The sequence below is a fragment of the Vidua macroura genome, chromosome 2 (assembly GCF_024509145.1).
Source record: "Vidua macroura isolate BioBank_ID:100142 chromosome 2, ASM2450914v1, whole genome shotgun sequence".
In the NCBI taxonomy this organism is placed as follows: domain Eukaryota; kingdom Metazoa; phylum Chordata; class Aves; order Passeriformes; family Viduidae; genus Vidua; species Vidua macroura.
Window position 1 is genome coordinate 12,014,460 of NC_071572.1, and position 17,897 is coordinate 12,032,356.

Sequence of the window (17,897 nt, forward strand, 5' to 3'; positions counted from 1 at the left end):
ATAAACCATTGGAAATTAAAGTTTATGCATCACCGTAAAATAAACCATTAAAAATAAAAACAAAAATAACTTGTTTCAGGAATTATCTGCGGAACAATTTTACTGTATTTGGGTAAAACTTAATGTGGCTCCAGGAACATGTAACTATAAATTCATGAGGTGGTTAGTATTATGTTCCAGCAGTGTCCCGTCTTACATGGAAATAACTCGACAGAAATAAAGAGATTAAATATATCTCATATGTGATTTATGTTAATTCTTGCTAGAAATAGAAAACTGTATTTTTTAAAACAGGATCTAAGAGGAAACCTTTGAAAAGAGGCTTTGAATAGCTGCCTTCTTACTCAGCTTTACTGTGCAAACACCCATCATTCAGAAGACATCTTTCTACAAATTTCCTCTGGCAACTCCTGTCTAGTCTGGGGATGGCTACTGGAGGACAATTTATAGGTCAGTGCATTTTCCAGAAGCAGACATCATGATCTATGAGCAATACACACTGTACAATTAATTATTTCTGACTGATAAAGGTAATAATGATGACATACTCAATTTAGATTGTCATAAGGTGTTTCATTTGGTACCTGTGACCTTCTGATTATTAAGGAAGTAAAATGACACAAACTACATTAAAAATTAAAACCCCTTCAAATTAAATCTTGCTTATTAATATGAGTTCAGAAGTCCAAATTCAAACTAAGAGCCCAAATATTTTAAATATGCTGAATATTGTGTAGTATAAAATTATGTTTAACTCCTCATTAGTGATATCTTAGTTTTCTATTTTCTACACTGAGATTTCACCTATGGGGGTGTGATTTATGATACAGAATTCTGAAAGGCTCATAGAGATTTTTGCAGAAATTTATTCTTCTGTAGCTAAAATCAACTTATAGGACCATCATGCTTTTGAGCAAGTTAATTGTTTTGATAGTCCAATGAAAACTGGGCTGTATTCTTCTTAAGTGAGATCTGCAGGTGGCCTGGCATTGCGGAAGCTTTGTGCTCTTCCTACAGACAGACAATTTGTGAGAATTGGCTACTACGAAATTAGGCCTGAGGTGGCTTTTTATAGCCTTCCTCAATCATTTGAGCAGACTAAAAAGACAATGAACTCCATTCTCTATTTCTTCAAATTCCTTCTCCACTGTGATGTCTACGAAAAATTGAGAAGGAAGCAGTAGCTGATGGCTACTGTCAAGAGTGTTGCCAATATGGTTTTGTTATTACCTCGTGCTCCCCAGCTGCCCCAATCCAATTTCTCTCCCTTGTAAGCCCTATGGTGTAGGTTCTGAGCATGCACAACACAGAGAGAAATGGAAACTGGGTGATTATGGGCAATCATCTTTTAACAGAAAGAAATCACAGTAATTCCTTCACCAACATTAAAATCCCTATTCCCATCCAATCCCAAACCACAATGTCTGCTTCCTCCCACAAGAAGACACTATTTCCAATTCAGACAGGGAATAAAAGAATTTCTTCCACAATTTAATCACAAAAGCTTTCTAAGGGTATAGGCAGATGCACGTTTTGTCTGTACAAAGACATTTTATGGAGGTATGTATGGAGTGGAAAATAAAAAATATGCTCTGGAAAAAGTCCAGCTTGGCCTCTAAAAGCACTAACACCTTTAACTGAAATCTGCTGAACAAACATGATCTGCTGAGTGCTGAATGCAGTGCCGTTCTCCTACAAATGGAAACTATGGCTGTGTCAAACGGAATTATTTCACCAAACCTTTATTTCACCGGCCCTTTTTTGGCAGGGCAATTTGTGGAAAAGAGTGTACAAGACCAGGAAGCTTTGTAGCTTACTTCTGAAGAGTATCTGTGTTACAGGGCAATGCCCCAAATGGGACCTGCATTGGAGATCCATTTGCCTTTCCAGTCCTGACTCAGAGAGCAGCCAGTACACACCTGACCAGCCTGATGGAGAGAAACAGACAGGAGGAATGGTACTCAGCTCTGTCTCCACAGCATGTCAGAGATGACAGTCATGTTCTGGGGCTTTTCAAAGTGCAATTAAAAAAAAAGATGCATAAGTATCTCATAAACTCAGATACAGCCAGATTGAGCTTCAGTGTGTAAGGCCCAGAGTGAGCTCATTTATCTCAGGGGGAAAAAAATTCTGTTTACAAATATGCTTTTCTTGTTCAGATTACCCCTCTCCATTTCACTATTCCCTTTCATGTGTGAGTCTTAAAATGTGATAATCAAGAAAGTTCCATCTGCATAACAAAATCCCCAGAAATAACTGCAGAGCCTGTGACAACCAGCTCACATTTCAGAGGATACAGTACGTATTTATTAATGCTTTACTGAAGAGAACTCATCCATCTTCTCAGACAGTAGTCTGTCATTTGCACTCTCATCACACCACAAAACACCACATCTTACCATATCTTCACATCTCACAGTCTCTAATGTGTCTGTTCCCTTAGTGTGCCAGGGAGGTGAGAAATGCTATCACCCCATTCTGCTCCTGGGAATCCAAGTCAGGCAACACGTCTGCACTGCCAAGCAGCGCAGCCCTTGAGTAAACTCCTCACAGGGATCACCTACACTGCACACTGTGAGTTCACTGCTGCTTTCTGGAGTCAACAGGGACAGTCAACAGCAGTTCACTCCACAGATTGCCTCTGACACCAAGGTAACAAGTTGGTTTGGTCTGTACTGAACAGTCCTCTGATACCATCCTATCCCTAAGCTTATCCCTGCACGTAGCTTAGGACACACAGTATCTACCAGTTTTGTGTCTGAAAAAAACTACAGTGCAGGGGAGGCTGTACTTCACACCAACAAAACTAAAAATAATTCCATAAACCTACATAAAAAAACCAACTGTAAGAGTAATAACTATAACTCGGAGTCCACCACAGGTGATTGAGAAGGAACCCAAAGCCAAATGACAAATACTTTAGTCCCAGGCATGAACTGCTATGAACTGCTCTCCACCACTTGGAGAAAATGAACTCTACTGCAGCCAAAACCAGCACAAGTTGGTCCCCCTTCCTGCCACCTACCCAGCTGGCCCCAGAGTACAGTGGTGGGGGGACTGCCTCCCAGCCAAGCTCTCTCTCCTTCACTTGGGAGCTGATGTTAAACCAAGGCGTGATATTGGCCAAGGAAGCAGAATCTCTCCTTAGGGATGATGTATGCAACAGAAAAGATGTGATCAAACCAAAGTCATGCCAGAGGAGGCTGACCAACACCAAGCATTTCTCTGTCTTCAGTATTCATAGCTTTTCTTTAATACCCACCCTAGAAACGGCCTTCCCCATGCCTGTCAGCTGCTGCACAGGACATGTGGTAACTACAGGGCTGCACAAGATGGGAAGGCAGCACTCTGCTGACCTTTCCCTGTGCTTTTCCAAGCACCCTTCCTGGGTGCACTGCCTGCACACCCTGTGCCCACCCACCTGGGGCACCCAACACACTCCCTGTCAGCTCACAATCTGCCTCTAGGAGGAGGCTGAATTTCATCAAAACCTGTCACACAATCTAATTGCAGAGCTCAGTTATCTTAGCTGGCAGGTGTACAGCTAATTGTTCACCTGTGGTAAGAAATCTCAGGAACAACGCGCTACATAAATAGAGAATTTCTGTACAATGTAAGCAATGTGTGCAGCAGAGTGTCGCAATCACTGTCGGTGACTGGTGACAGCTAGAACGTCTCATCTGATAAATAAATTCCACATTGCTGAAGGTAATTCATGGATTTATTTGTGTATCATAGCACATAAAATAAAGGACCGTTTAAGAATATTTTCTCCTCTATGTCTTTGTGTTCAAATAAAATTTAGTTTTCACTAATAAAAGAGGTGTGCAGAGCCATTTACTCATGGGAACTGTTAAATTAGTTCCCATTTCATGTGTGTATTCACCATGAAAGCTATGCACCACACACACCATGTAACAGAAAAAGCGAGCTAGAATTCCTGACATCAACAAAACACAACCTCCTGCTAAAATCAGTTATTCCATATGTAAAACTCCCATAACTCTTGTTATAAAACTTTTGAGTTCCATAAACTGAATTTTATGGAAACCCCTAGAAGAATATATTGTTTTGATACTGAGATCAGTGATGGTTCTCTACTTTATTTCTGACCATTTTCAGGAAAGTGAGTGTTGACTGACAGTGTATTTTGTTTAATTTTATTCTTTGATAAGGACTGAGCAAAAATTGGGCCCCTTCATAATGAAGCTATTTTAAAAATAAGCTTTAAATAGTAAGAGGGTCTGTCTGTCCTCTACGATAAGCAGAAAGACAATTTGTACTTTAAAACAAATTATGGACTTAAATAAATGGGTATCTGAATTTAATTACAAAAATTTATTTTTCTTTCTGGTGTGTCCTTTCCCTTTTGTCTGGGGGGAAGTTGTGTGAGTTATTTTTTTCTTTTTAATTAAGCCTTAATAGATAATCGTCAAAACAAACTATAAAGTTTATGGGTGCAAAAAATTGCTATTATATTAACACAGTCTTACTATATTATATTTTTACAGTATTTTTCCTCTGTCCTACAATAACCTTTATAGTATAAATTTCCAGTAAAAGAATAATAAAGAAAAAAACCTTCTTTTTTTTAAGTAAAGAATGTTGTGCCAATCATGGTAGAAAAAATACAAGACAATTCTATAGTAAACAGTCTCTAGCTGAAAATTCAGTCATCCTCATTCATCTAAACAAAGCATAAGGTTGAAAGCTTATTTGAGAGCAATTCTGAGAGGCCAATAAAAATAACAGTAAGAGTGAGGACTGTAGAACCACAGTCCCTGCCAAATAAACAATAAAGTCTCTTATTTACATATTTCAGATGGCAGTGACACAGCCTGATACACTTTGGGCTACATTATACATTTGCATTCCTGCATTCAGGTTTCATTATTAGCTAAACTAGAGTCTGGTTTATATATACACACATATATATTGCTTTCAAGCAATGGTTTTCATACTCTGTATCAGTGTGGGATTAAACATACCAAAGTATATGTTGAAATCTTGACTCCTACAGTAATCTAAAGCCATCTACACAGCAAGCAGCTCCTGCCAAACTACAGATGTACTGCCCACAGCTTCCCCTATTACAAAACACAGGTTCCCTCTGAGTTATGAATTCAGGACTAGCACAGAGACAGCAGCCTGTCTTGCACATGACAGGATACTGCCATTCAGGTGACTGGTGGCTCCTTGACTCCTTGACTTCCAGAAACGTAACCAGCTCCTGTGGCAATGCATGAGGGAGCTTGGATAGAAAAACATTTGTAGGTCTAAACCAGACGTGCAGGTGAGACTGTGCAGTGGGTCTTGGTAGAGTAGGCAAACCTCCAATACAGTGCTCTTGAATTCCCTAAGAACAAATTAAAGGTGCATTTTCTATGTAGTTGGACCAGGCAGGAAAGCACAAGAAAAGTAAAATTCTAGTAGTTAAACAGTCCTTAACCATGCAAATAAAACTATAAAAATAATGGTAAAAATAACATATGGAAATTGACATAAGGGTTGTATTTTCAATATTAACACCTATGATTTTATAACAAAAGTTATGTATATACATGCACACCTCTACTTACAGTTATATATATGCTTGGATAGGTACATAGTTATTATCTGAAACCCATCTAAATGAACACAAATTACAGCAGAAAGATTAATTTTAACATGAGGCATTTGAGATGGCTGGCAAGCCTTATTTACACATTTCCTGTATTTTTATATATTTAAAGAAACATCAAAGGTTTTTAACAAGAAAATTATATTCTCATAGCCATAAAGTATACTCTTGTGATTGCATTAGACTGGCTGTGCAATATAACTTCTTTGCTTGTTGACAATGTTTTTTGCTATGTTAATTAAATAAGTCTGTGATCTTTACTCATTAATATTAATGCAATAATATCTATGTTGAAGGTTCACATTGGACTCAATCTGGCAAGCCAAATGAAACAGCTTCACTGGAGTTACTCTAACGTTACTCTTGACGAAACAGAGCTCTGACAGGAGATTCTGTGTGAAATCGGTTTACCCTTGCTTCACTTAATATTATTCCAAATCAGCGAGCAGGAGTATCTTCAGAGCAGACAAAAATGTCTTCTATTAAACAAAGCTATGGAAACCACAAGTCTCCAGGCGACAGGTTGTGCCGGGCACGGAGCCCGCTGGCTGGGGCATTCCTGCTGTGATGGGGAAATGCCGCCGGCGTCACCGCGGAGCTCTGCGGTCCAGCCCTGGTCCAGAGCCGTCAGCTGGAATTAGCCCAAAGGATGGCACTGAGCACGGCTTGTCAATTCCAGTAACAAGACCTGAAAAAAACAGCAAAGGTTTCATGTACGAAACCTGGGATCTCTTCACCTCTGGGATTATCTCCCAGAGAAACAGGAGCTGCCCTGATTTGGCTTTCCCTGTGGGAAAGCTGCTCTCCGGAAGGCAGGCAGTACCTGCGAGCATGCAGCAGGTGATGGCTCTGTGCCGACAGGCAAACGCACTGCAGGAAAGAAGAGAACCTCGCTGCTAAGATTTTTAAATTCCCAAATCTAATTCACTCCACACTGAGACCAACAGCAGCCCTTCCCACAACACCCCGGGCACTGGATTAAGACTTGATGAGTAAGAGCCAACACAGAGTCGAAGTTCAGCATCAAAACCAGAAAGCCCCATCACTATTAACATTTTTGTTCTGTTAACCAGGTGAGTTACACCTGAACCTTGGCAGAAAGGAAAACCACAAGCTACCTTTGATTCGTGACCATCCATTTTTTATGTTTTATTTTTTTATCTTTGATTCGTGACCATCTAGATTTTATATATAATTAATTCAGGCAACAGGGGGAAATCAGAAGATGAATAGTGAAGTAATCTCAAATTAAAAAGAATGATTAGTATTTAGGAAACAGGCAGCTGACCCAGCCACCCCCAGTAGTATGACTCACAATACTATTTTCATATTTGTATTATTTAGCATGTAAAGACCTTAGCTGAGAGTCCTGTTCTGCTAAGAACTTGCATTAAGTACTCTGAAAATATCTTCCCTGATTAATTTTCTACTGACCAAAAAATGTTTTCATTAAAATTTTATGTCTAAAATGGCAGCTTTTGATTCAGTCCTCTCAAAATCTAAGTGCTAAATAAATAAAAATATTTAAAAATCCACCCTCCAACCAACATGGAAATTACTTACTTTCTGGAGGCTAGAAGAATGGAAATACTTTCTGTGATTTCCAAGGGTTGGCAAAAAATTTAATTTCCACTGAGGTAGGAAGAAGAAATTGACATTAACTTTTTCTTTAGCCCTACTTCATAGATTATAAAATAGAAATATTAACCAAAGAGTTTATATTATAAATAGATGAAGCACTTAATAAGACCTGAAGGCAGAATGTGTTTATGTCTTTCAGTGTTTAGAGACAAGAAATTGAAGTATGGACAAATGTAGCAGAATTTTAAAGAGAAGCGATATTTGGAATTAGTGAAAGGGCCTGATTTCAGACACCAAAGAAATGAAAGACATACATTGCAATAGCTAATATGGAAGCCTTAAGCATTAAGTGATACTATAAATGGACAAAATCCACAGAAAACAGTAATTAAGGAAGGTCCCTTGTAATTGAACAGCCATAAGTAGAAGTAGAGTGTCTGTCCATTGAGCCACATGACTTTCCTTTGACAGAATATACATTATTATTTATAAGAAATATACATTATTATACATATAAAGTACTGAAGAAGCAATACAAAGGAGGATAAATTAAACTAACTAAAGACTGAAACCTATCTGTATTTTGATTAACCTGACAATTTTTTAGACAGAACTAGCTCAGGATGTACACTAACACTGCATATATTTTTAGTGATTTTAAAGATCTTTCTGAGTTTTCCATCACAGCAACTGAAAGTACCAGAGACCAGGAATGGTGTAACAACCTTTTAAGAAATGAGACATTCCTTTCAGTGACTGAACAAAATATGGGGTTGTATATCCCTTAATGATGGAAATTAATAAGACCTCTTATACTGTCAATAATATAGTAAGGTTTATTGGATTCTATTAAAGTTTACAAGATTTTCTTTTTGTAATCAATGTTAACCTATTAAACATAAGCAGTATGAGGGGTTTTTCACCACAGAAAATAACAAAAATTAAGAAATTGGATGATAAAGCTGGAGATTGATCCAATACCTACAGAGTGCAGTAGGCCTCGTTCCATTTCCATCACTGTGTTTTGGACCAGGACTTTAGTAATGAGAACTTAAACAGCAAAATTAGGCTTTTCAGTCAACATTAATAAATCTTTATTAAGCAGTACTATAATTGCTGGGTTTGTAAAATGAGCAGAGAGTGAAGAACTGTAGTCTCAAGAACACATAGTCCATCTAGTCAGACAGGAGACCTCCAAGGGAAGCCAGTAAGAAATCCTTTGGAAGAAGCATCTTTTAACACTTCAGAATCACAGACACATACATCCACTGACTACACCACAACTGGGGTACACAAGGTGAGAGCCCTCTGTTACACAGTCTGATAATCTTCTTACCTAGGTATCTATTACAATGCAACACTTCAAAATTTTGTCTTCATCAAGCTATTCTACTCTACTAGAGCTTTCTCTTCACTGCATCCTTGTCTATAAGAGACATAGGATTTGAATGAACTATGAAAAGGAGTGTTTTCCTTTAATCATTTTACATTTTCCACAATTAAATTTTACTAGTCATCAGGAAAACAATATATAAGATAAGCCAAAGTATCTTTCCATAGCCTTCAATATTCCCTGCATCATCTGTTCTTCCATATTGTATCTTCTTTTTTTCTGAATAAATAAAAACTTCACCTCTTTCTTCAAATGGGAATCTTTTCATATAGAAGACTTTATTTTTTGGGTTTTTTTTGTCTGTCATTCCCTGGTCTTTTCTTCTTTCTTAATAGGTTTCTGGATAAGTAGTTACCAAAGGCAGACAGATTATTCATACTGAGTATGAGAGTGAAGAAGTGTTATACAAGAAATACTACACAAAATTTTACATTTCTTTTATAATACACATAAAACTTTCTTCTACTATGAACCGAGAAAATACCCTGGTTGAGCTTCTTCACAACAAATGGGCAATATTTTTGACAGTATATTGTTCTGTTAGGAGAGATATACAGGAATCATTTAGATTGTATCTTCCAAAGTTTTACCATGTAGATTTCTGAAATTTCATTTGATACCATATTTGATAGTCCTTTCAATGTTACAGCTTTGATATTCCAAAATACATTTGTGTTTTCAAATATGCTGCATTTACAGATCATTAAAAAATAAATACTAAATCAACCCTAAAAAACAGCTACTGTCCCATGGCTTGTTTGAATTATGCTTGTTTTCCTCCACTTAGCATAAGGAATAACTAGAATTATATATTATATATAATATAGTATAGTATAGTATATAATCTATAGTATTATATATTATATATATATTATATAAGGAATACTAGTAGAGTATTCCCTCTTTATGGCTTGCTCTCAGTCTTCCTTTGGGTGTATGAGTGAGTGCACAGGTAAAGGCATATGTATGCACAGGCATACATAGGTACCTGTATTTGTGCATGTGTACATGTACATAATTCTCCTCTAGTGACCAGATACAGAAATGATCCCTGAAAGTGTACATTAAGGTATTACAGAGCATTCAAAGTAGGGCTACGAGGATGGTGAAAGGTCAGAGGGGAAACCTTATGAGGAGGGGCCAAGGTCACTGGGTGTGTTCAGCCTGGAGGAGACTGAGGGGAGACCTCACTGCAGTTGCAACTTCCTCCTGAGGGGAAATGGAGGTGACAATGATGATCTCTTCACTCTCATGACCAGTGACAGGACTCAAGGAAATGGCCCAAAGTTGTGTAAAGGGAAGTTTAGGTTGGATATCAGGAAAACGTTTTTCACCCAGAGGGTGGTCAGGCACTGGAACAGGCTCCTCAAGGAAGTGGTCACAGCACCAAGCCTGTCTGAGACTAAAAAGCATTTGGACAATGTTCTCAGACACATGGTGTGACTCTTGGGGTGTCCCGTGTGGGGCCAATGAGTTGGATTCAATGATCCTGATTGGGTCTCTTTCAACTCAGCGTATTCTATGTTTATCTGATAACTAAATAGATATGTATGTGCAGAGAGACAGTGCCAATCAGCCAGCCTGATTTAACATTGGTGTAAGCACACCATTTTCAGCTATGGGATCCCCTAAAGAAATGTTCAGGAGAAAGTTCACAGGCCTTGTCTGTTTTGTAAGAGATGTTGAATAAAAAAAACTCTGTGCATACTAAACATGCAGCTCTTATTGACAAATAGGTACACAAGCATCTGTGTCTCCATCACAGTCATGAAAAGGAAATGCCATGCATTTCCCGTCATGTTATTCTAAAATCAGCAAAAAGTTTGTGGGGGGTGGGGAGGGGGTAGGAAAAAAAGTTTTAATGTGGGAAGAGACAGAAAGCATTAAAGCAAAGTCAAAGAAGCAGAATGCTACGGTGCTGTATGGTAACAGCTGTGCTCTGCTGCCATCCTGAAATTCTGTGTACTGAGCAGCAACCTGACAGACACAGGGCTAGAACTGCTGCCAGGGATCAGTGCCACACAAAAGCATCCTGGCCAAACACATTCCTGTGCAGACATTGTGGCTCTATCCCAAGGTTTCCATCATACCAACAGATCTTGGTGTAGGAATTATCCCTGAGGCATATGATCTGAGCTCAGAGTCAAATCCAGTAAAGGTGCACTGTCAAATGGATGTAGACAGGGCACAGATGCATTTGCAGGTTCCTTACACCATTCAGGCATGGCAATTCTCAATCAGATGCAAATGGTCTGGGAACTCAGACAGGTCAGAGCTGGTTAAGCCCACTGGGGACTCAGACTAGTTAAACCCACTCCTAACCAGCAGCAGAAGCCTTTCTCTGCACATGACAATGGATGCACATTACTATGACTTCATTTTCCCTGAAACAGTCTAAACTTTTGGTTGGGATTGAGAAGAAATTGCTACTGATACTCCAAGCATAGCAGTTGCACTACCCTGGTGTCAGTCTTGCAAGAGTGTTGTGAAATCCTAGTTGGAAATTCAAAGGTATGTACTTTTCAGAAGAAAGTCTGATTTCTGCAAATTATTAGCCTTTTCTAAAATTACTGGCCTTTTCTCTTTTCATCTAACAGAAAACATTATTTCCCTCATGCTCCCAACATTAATTTATTATTTAATGGAGAAGGACCTTAAGTTACCTCAACTGAGAGATCACCGTCTCATTGCGTGACTGGCAACAGGCATGAAAACAAAAAGTTGATGGCTCTTGAACTGATGATTTTAAGGATTTTCCAAAAAAAGAAAAAAAAAAAAAAAAAAAAAAAAAAGCAGTGGGAGTTGGGCACTGCAGTAACTTTAAGCATCTGTGTATCCCTCATAAAGAACAGACAAGAGGAATACAGAAATATATTCCATCTCAGAAGATAGAGAAGATACTTCACCACTGTCTGTACATTTACAAGCTTTTCTGGCCCCCTTTCTGCAGTCTCCATCTTCTTCCTCTTTCACAAAGCTCTATTCACCATGGTCAGCTGTAAAGGACCAGAGAACAGAAAACTTTCTGATACCACTACCCCTTGTCTGCCTGCTGACTGCATTTGTGTAGATGGTATTGGCCTTCTCAACACACGAATTAGCTTTCTGTATTTCTTTTCGTAAGCTACACTGAGCATTTCCTAAATTATTCCCAGAAGTAAAAAATAAAATGGAAACAATATCTACTGCATTGGCAAAAATCTCGATGTTTTCATGTTCTCCCTTTCTTTTACTTCATTCCCAGTTTAAAAATCTTTGTGAGTAAATGCTGCAGTTGATACTACAACTGTTTAAAGATTATCATTATGTCTGTGTGCCATTCCTACAGACATGAAACTTTAAAGCACATAAAGCAGGAAGACTGACTGACACCCTTGGTTCGTTTGCTCAGACCCAGTTATTGAGGCATAAATAGTGTGCTGTATAACACCATGAACTGACCTAGGAGTGCCTATAATACACAGGTACAGTGAGACCTAGAAAAACTGAGTACTCAATGTTAAAACAGAAAGCCAGCACTACCTAATTTCCTTGCCCTGGTCTTACAGAGCTGTGACAAATGACACAGGATTTCCCCCTTCTGCAGGATGGAGTTCCATATGTGACTACCTCAGAGGAATATGCAAAGCTTGAATATTAACATTCAAAACCCACAAATTTTCATCTTCATTATTTTCTCCTTCCTCCCTGACCCCCAAAAGAGTTTCACCTAAACGCAAACTCATTTTAAGCTGTCACAAAAATAATTAATTGCTGCATTTAATCTGTTTTTGTTTTAGGAGTATGAAAATTATATGAAAGTGCATAAAAAAATGATATGTTAAATGATCCCTCCTGAGTCACCAAGTCACTGTGGTCCATCACTGCATATTTAATTACATTTTAAAATAAAAGAATATACTTGAATTGAAGAGCATAATGGCTGCTTTGGTGCTGCTGTAGATATTCATATAAAGACTTAAAGAAACACATGGATTACTGACCTGAGAGGCCACGACAATAACCTATAACAGCCATCATGGTCTCTACTGTGAATTCTTATTTCATAGACCCCTGACACCACGGATGGAAGCAGGATAGAGATTTATAATAAAAATGCTGACACAACCTTACCTATAGCTGTGCAAATGGTGCTTCTATAATTAAACTTTACAACTTCAGCACCACTAGATAAGTTGCTAGTTTTTAATCATATTAATCAGAGCTTCATGTTTCAATTGCCATATATTATCATGCAGTGTGAACTATAAAAATAAAAAGATTCCCAGCCGCTAAATATCACAGCTGTTATGAAACACAGAAGTATATCCAAACACTTCTCTGTAAGTGCAAACACACTGAAGGAAAACCTCAGTTGACTATCAATTTTTTGGTTTTTTTTTTCCTAATACATTGGTTCAACATAATGGCCACAGAAGGTACTCTGAATACATTACAAGAATATCACTGAATAGTAAAAAAGTTTCATTAAGATCTCCCCTGTTTCAAATTTCCCTATCAGCACTAAAACAAGTCTACTGTTTTCTATAACAATGACAGCCAGAAGCCTGCTCTTTCAGAGGAAGGCACTGAGATTATTCTTCATGCACTGCTGTTTTCTTTAAAAGCCAGCTCTCCAGCAATAGTGAGGAGTGGGTGGCCAAACTCTCACTGCTTTCAGTGGTCTGAGATTTGGAGCCTGGAAATGTTTTATGTAAATATTTCTCTTCACATTTTCTCTTCATTAGTCCGAGTGATTTACAGCTTTACTTCAGCAAGGAAAGTTTCCTCTCAAAAAAGCTACATTTAGTGCAAAGTGAAGGGATATTGCATTGGAGCTGCAACCCTCTGTTTACCAAGTGGGCATTGCTAACTACAACAATAAAATTAATCTATAATTAAAATTTGGTTGCTTACCATTGTCCTGAATTTGCAAATCCTTGCATGCTGCATGCCACTTTACATGTATAATGTGATACATTCCCACACTGTCAGTGCATACTCCTCTACAGCACCAGTTTTATAACACCTTCTGGAGACAATTGTGCTTTTCTTCGAGATGGGTGGTACAGGTATGTAGCTTGTGGGTCACAAGGGGTCCTGTAAGCAATCCATGCAATGAGCATGCCTGTAATTTTGTGTGGGGGAGAGTATGCAATGGACATTTCTGAAAATTATAAGAGCTGTAGCAATGCATAAGAGTTGCCATAGTGTTATTCTGACCCCTGAAGGATGGAAACAGAGTTAACTTCATATCCTTTTTTTCCCAATTTACTCAGTAGACTCTATGAATGTCAAACTCTAAACTGCATTAGGAGGATATTTTAGTGCTTGCCCAGACCTAGCCTCCAGAAATATGAATATAGTCATGAACTAATGGTGAATCAACTTTAAAATACTGATGTTTTCAGAGAAGCAGGAAAAAATGATTTTTCAGGCTGCTGTAGGGTAAAATTACTGTGAGTTTGATAGTGCATTAAATCTAGTAGGTATGTGAAGATCATATTTATCAAGAGATGTAAAACTCACTCTGCCCTCACCTCTTCTTAACTGAAAAGTATTTTACTGACATTTCGCTAGAATGGATTCAGAGTGAAGTGGGGAAGGACACAGGTCAGTGATGATAAGATCACTCATTTCAGCTGAGTTAAGATTTCATCAGGCTTACATTTTTCAGAAAATGCATGTGTTAAAGGTATGGGCCCTCAGCAGTGCCTTTGTGAGCTTACCTATCTTCAAGGAGTGCTCTTCCCCCTCCTCCCCCTGAAAAGATAGGAAAAGTGATTCGGGATTCTAAAAGGGGCATTAAGGCATATCCTGGATACTGCTATCTCCGAGGACAATTTGCTAAAAAAGTCTGAGTTAAACCAATGAGACTCCTGTTACACCTTTGCTCTTCACCCACTCGCTTCTAAGACGTTTGAAATGCGGTAAAAGACCACCTTTTCGGTTTCTGTAAATGTAACAGGTGTATGAAGCTGTTGTATCTGACAACACTTTTTCCTCACGTCAGTCACGCTGTATTGTAACACACTGAAGCAGCACCCAGCCAAAGCTGTGAGCAGTCTTTGCTCACACCGAGAGAGACACAACGCTGTCTGTGCTGGGCGCCGCACACACCCGGGCGAAGCGGCACCGGCTCCGCCTTGAGCACTGGGAGAGACAGGTCAGCAGAACGCCGTGCTCGGCACTAGGCGACGGCGAGGGGAGAGGAGGAGGATCAATTTTAATTTCGGTTTTGTTCCTCCTCCGCTCAGCTGTTGCCATGCACCCAAGTCCCAGGTTGCGGTGTGACCTTGCAAAGGAGCGCGCAGCCGGGGCTGCTCAATGGGACCATTGTGCAGCCCTGCCGGGGCTCTTCGGGAGCCTCTCCCCGGGTGTGGCTGAACCAGCGCCTCGGCAGCCTCCCCCTCCTCCTCCTCCTCGTCCTCCGTGAGCTCCCTGTCCCGGGGAAACTCCGCCAGCAGCACGCTGATGCAAAAAGCAGCCTACAAGAGGCAAACCCCTTGTCAGGAGCTGAGCAAGGATCTCCCCTCCTCTGCCCAGGTCTCCATCCCTCGCTGCCGGGAGCGCTACAAAGTTAAGCCAAGTGATCGATACGCTATAGGAGCATATTATTCCACTATCGGCGACTGATGCCACTGATGTAATCAAGTTACATAATCACCGTCTTTGCACAAATACATCCATCTTCCTACAGACAGATCTGCATATCTCCTTCCATCCATTATGCATGAACTCACCAGCAGTACATAAGGGTACATATTTTCGCACACACTATGTAACTTTAGCATTGCAGTGCATTGCACTGCACAACGTCATCACTATCGATTCCCTCAACCTTCCCCCATTCCCTCTTATCAGGACTGATTTTGCAGAGAGAGATTACCAATGTGCATTGCTCGGATCCCTTTAAATCTTTAAAGGCTGAAGTGCTTCCCTCACTTGCTTCTGTTCTTAAGAAGATGCTCTTTCCTTTTTCTCTCGTCTCGCTTCACACCACAAGTAACAGGAATGAATTCCCACACAGTCCTCTCAGCCAGATGCATGTATGTATGAAATACCGAAGATAGCATCTCTGTTTGCACATCTTCCAACTCCCATACACGTGGTCCGAGGTTGCAGTAGGTAAGTTATTGGATAAAAAAGATATTTTGTAAGAGCAGCTGGATGAGGTATTTTCAGGCTAGTGACATTTATGATATTTCTCTACTATGAAGCTGAGGGGATATTGTCCTTACCGCCCCTCAGTTTATAATTTCCTTGCAGGATTTACAGGAACAGTTGTAATCCCAAACTACCAATGGCATTTAACCCCTTTAGCACCAGTGCGCTGTACCACGATCAATAAGGATCACGACCTTAAAAGTTTAACAACTTGGAAAGCAGATTTTCTCTACCTCCATTGCAGCTATGAAATGCAGCAGAACGCTGTACAGAGTTGGAAACATCTATTTAACCAGAGGATGGGATCCGATCTCATATTAATTAGATTCCATCACAGAGAGCTTCTTTGCTGTCACATACCCTTTCCAGTCAAATATATTACAACTAGGGAAATAAAAAATAAAAAGACGGAAAATTAAAGGCTCCTTGCTCTTATAGTACTCTCCCAAATCCAGAGGATGCATAAAGACAGAGGGAGGAGATTTTTTTTTTTTAATTTATCGCAAAAAGCACTCACCAGAAGACCTACTGCAGTTATTCCACTCAACTGCCAATAGCGGCTGGAGCCCCTCGCATCAGGGTAATGCAGCAATCCCGAAAGTGCCCATTTCAGTCACCCGCCACCAAGTTTAGCAATGCCGGGCTTTTGCCTGGATAAAATGACCTTACCCACAGGAGTCTCCCGAAATATTCCTCCGGTGCGATCAGTCAGCGAGGCGAGTGCCGGTCACCACACTGCGCACTCGGCCGGAGGAGCCCCGTATTTACTCCTGGGGCTCAGCTGGCCGCGAGTGCCGCGGACGCGGCGCCCATCCATCCACCGCTGCCAGCTCCGCCGGGGGCGCAGGTAATTCCATACAGACTTCGGCGCCCCCCACCCCCCCGAGTCGCCCCTTCCTTCCTAGTTCAGAAAGTGCCCGCGTCGCCGGCGGGAGGTACCATCCAGGTGCGGCGAGGGGGGGCGGGGGGAAGGGGGCGGCCGGCCTGGGGGCCCCCGCGCCGCCCGCGGGCAGCTCCGCGCCCAGCGCGCCGCCGCCGCGGGCCGGATCCCGGCTGCCCGCACGAGTATCCGGCGAGCGGCGGTCCGGACGGGGTTCCTTTCCTGGTGCTGGGCGAATGTGGGGAAAACGCTCCGGGGGGTGGGCGGGGGAGGGTGCCTGACGGGTCCCAGCACCCGCACCGCAGCGCCAAAAAAAAAAAAAAAAAAAAAAAAAAAAAAAAAAAAAAAAAAAAGGAGGGAGGAGGTTTGGGGAGAAATTCTCCAAATGGAAAAGAAGAAAGAAAAAAAAAAAATCAGTTGTCCGCTTGCCCCGAACGATACTAATCCCCGGTGAAAATGACAAGTGATCAGCAAAGAAGAGGAGGTCTTGATTGATAACCACAATCCACCCAAAATATCCTCGGGAGCAGAGGAAGAGAGGGAGGGAGAGAGAGGCGAGGGAAACTGCAGTGCATAAACGATCCCTGTGTTCCTACGAGACGGGCTCGCTCGCTCGGCTGAACGCGCCCTCCGCCGGGCCGGCAGGAAGGGGCCGGCACTGCCACCCGATGGACACCGCCGCACTCGCGCCGCTCTGCGGGGGGAGCCGCCGGGGAGGGCCCTTCCGAAGGGATCCTGGAGAAACTCCCGGGTAGCGGGGCCTCCCTCCCTATCTCCCTCCGCCCCGGCGCCGCCCGCCTCCCCGCGCCGCCTCGGTCCGCAGCTCCGGGGCCGCTCCGCTCCGCTCCGCGCCTGCCGGGGCAGCGCCGGGGGCACGGCCGGGCGGGGAACGCCGGACGCGCAACACGCGTGGGGGTCAGCCTGCTTCGCTTCACCTCTTGTGCTTTATTTTATTTTATTTTATTTTTCTCCCCCCCTTCCCCTCCGGTTTCCCAAGCGAAGTGTTTTAGGAGAGATGATACATTATCTATTCTTGGATTTTTATAAGGCAAACTGTGGGCCTCGCTGTTGCCATGGGATCTTCTTTGTGCGAACTCTCTGAACTGTGTGGGAACAGTTTTATTTCCTTCCCTTCAGTTTTTTGTCTTTATTTTTTTTTCCCTTCTCTTCTGCAACTCTTGTGAAGATATGTATCAAAATGTAACTGCATTATTGCCAATTAAGATTAACAGCAGCTGCAAGGTGCATCTAATTAGGAATGTTAATTACTTCATGAA

The 17,897-nt window shown here is 41.2% G+C and overlaps 1 protein-coding gene across 1 annotated transcript in view; it reads right to left on the bottom strand.

The window, feature by feature from the left end:
- IL1RAPL1 (interleukin 1 receptor accessory protein like 1) overlaps nt 1-16,716 on the bottom strand; it is a 665,062-nt gene extending 648,346 nt beyond the window's left edge. The window contains exon 1 of the mRNA XM_053969631.1: nt 16,410-16,716. The gene's annotated coding sequence lies outside the window, so the exon portion shown is untranslated. The remainder of the gene's footprint in view (nt 1-16,409) is intronic.
- Nucleotides 16,717-17,897: the final 1,181 nt, after the last annotated feature.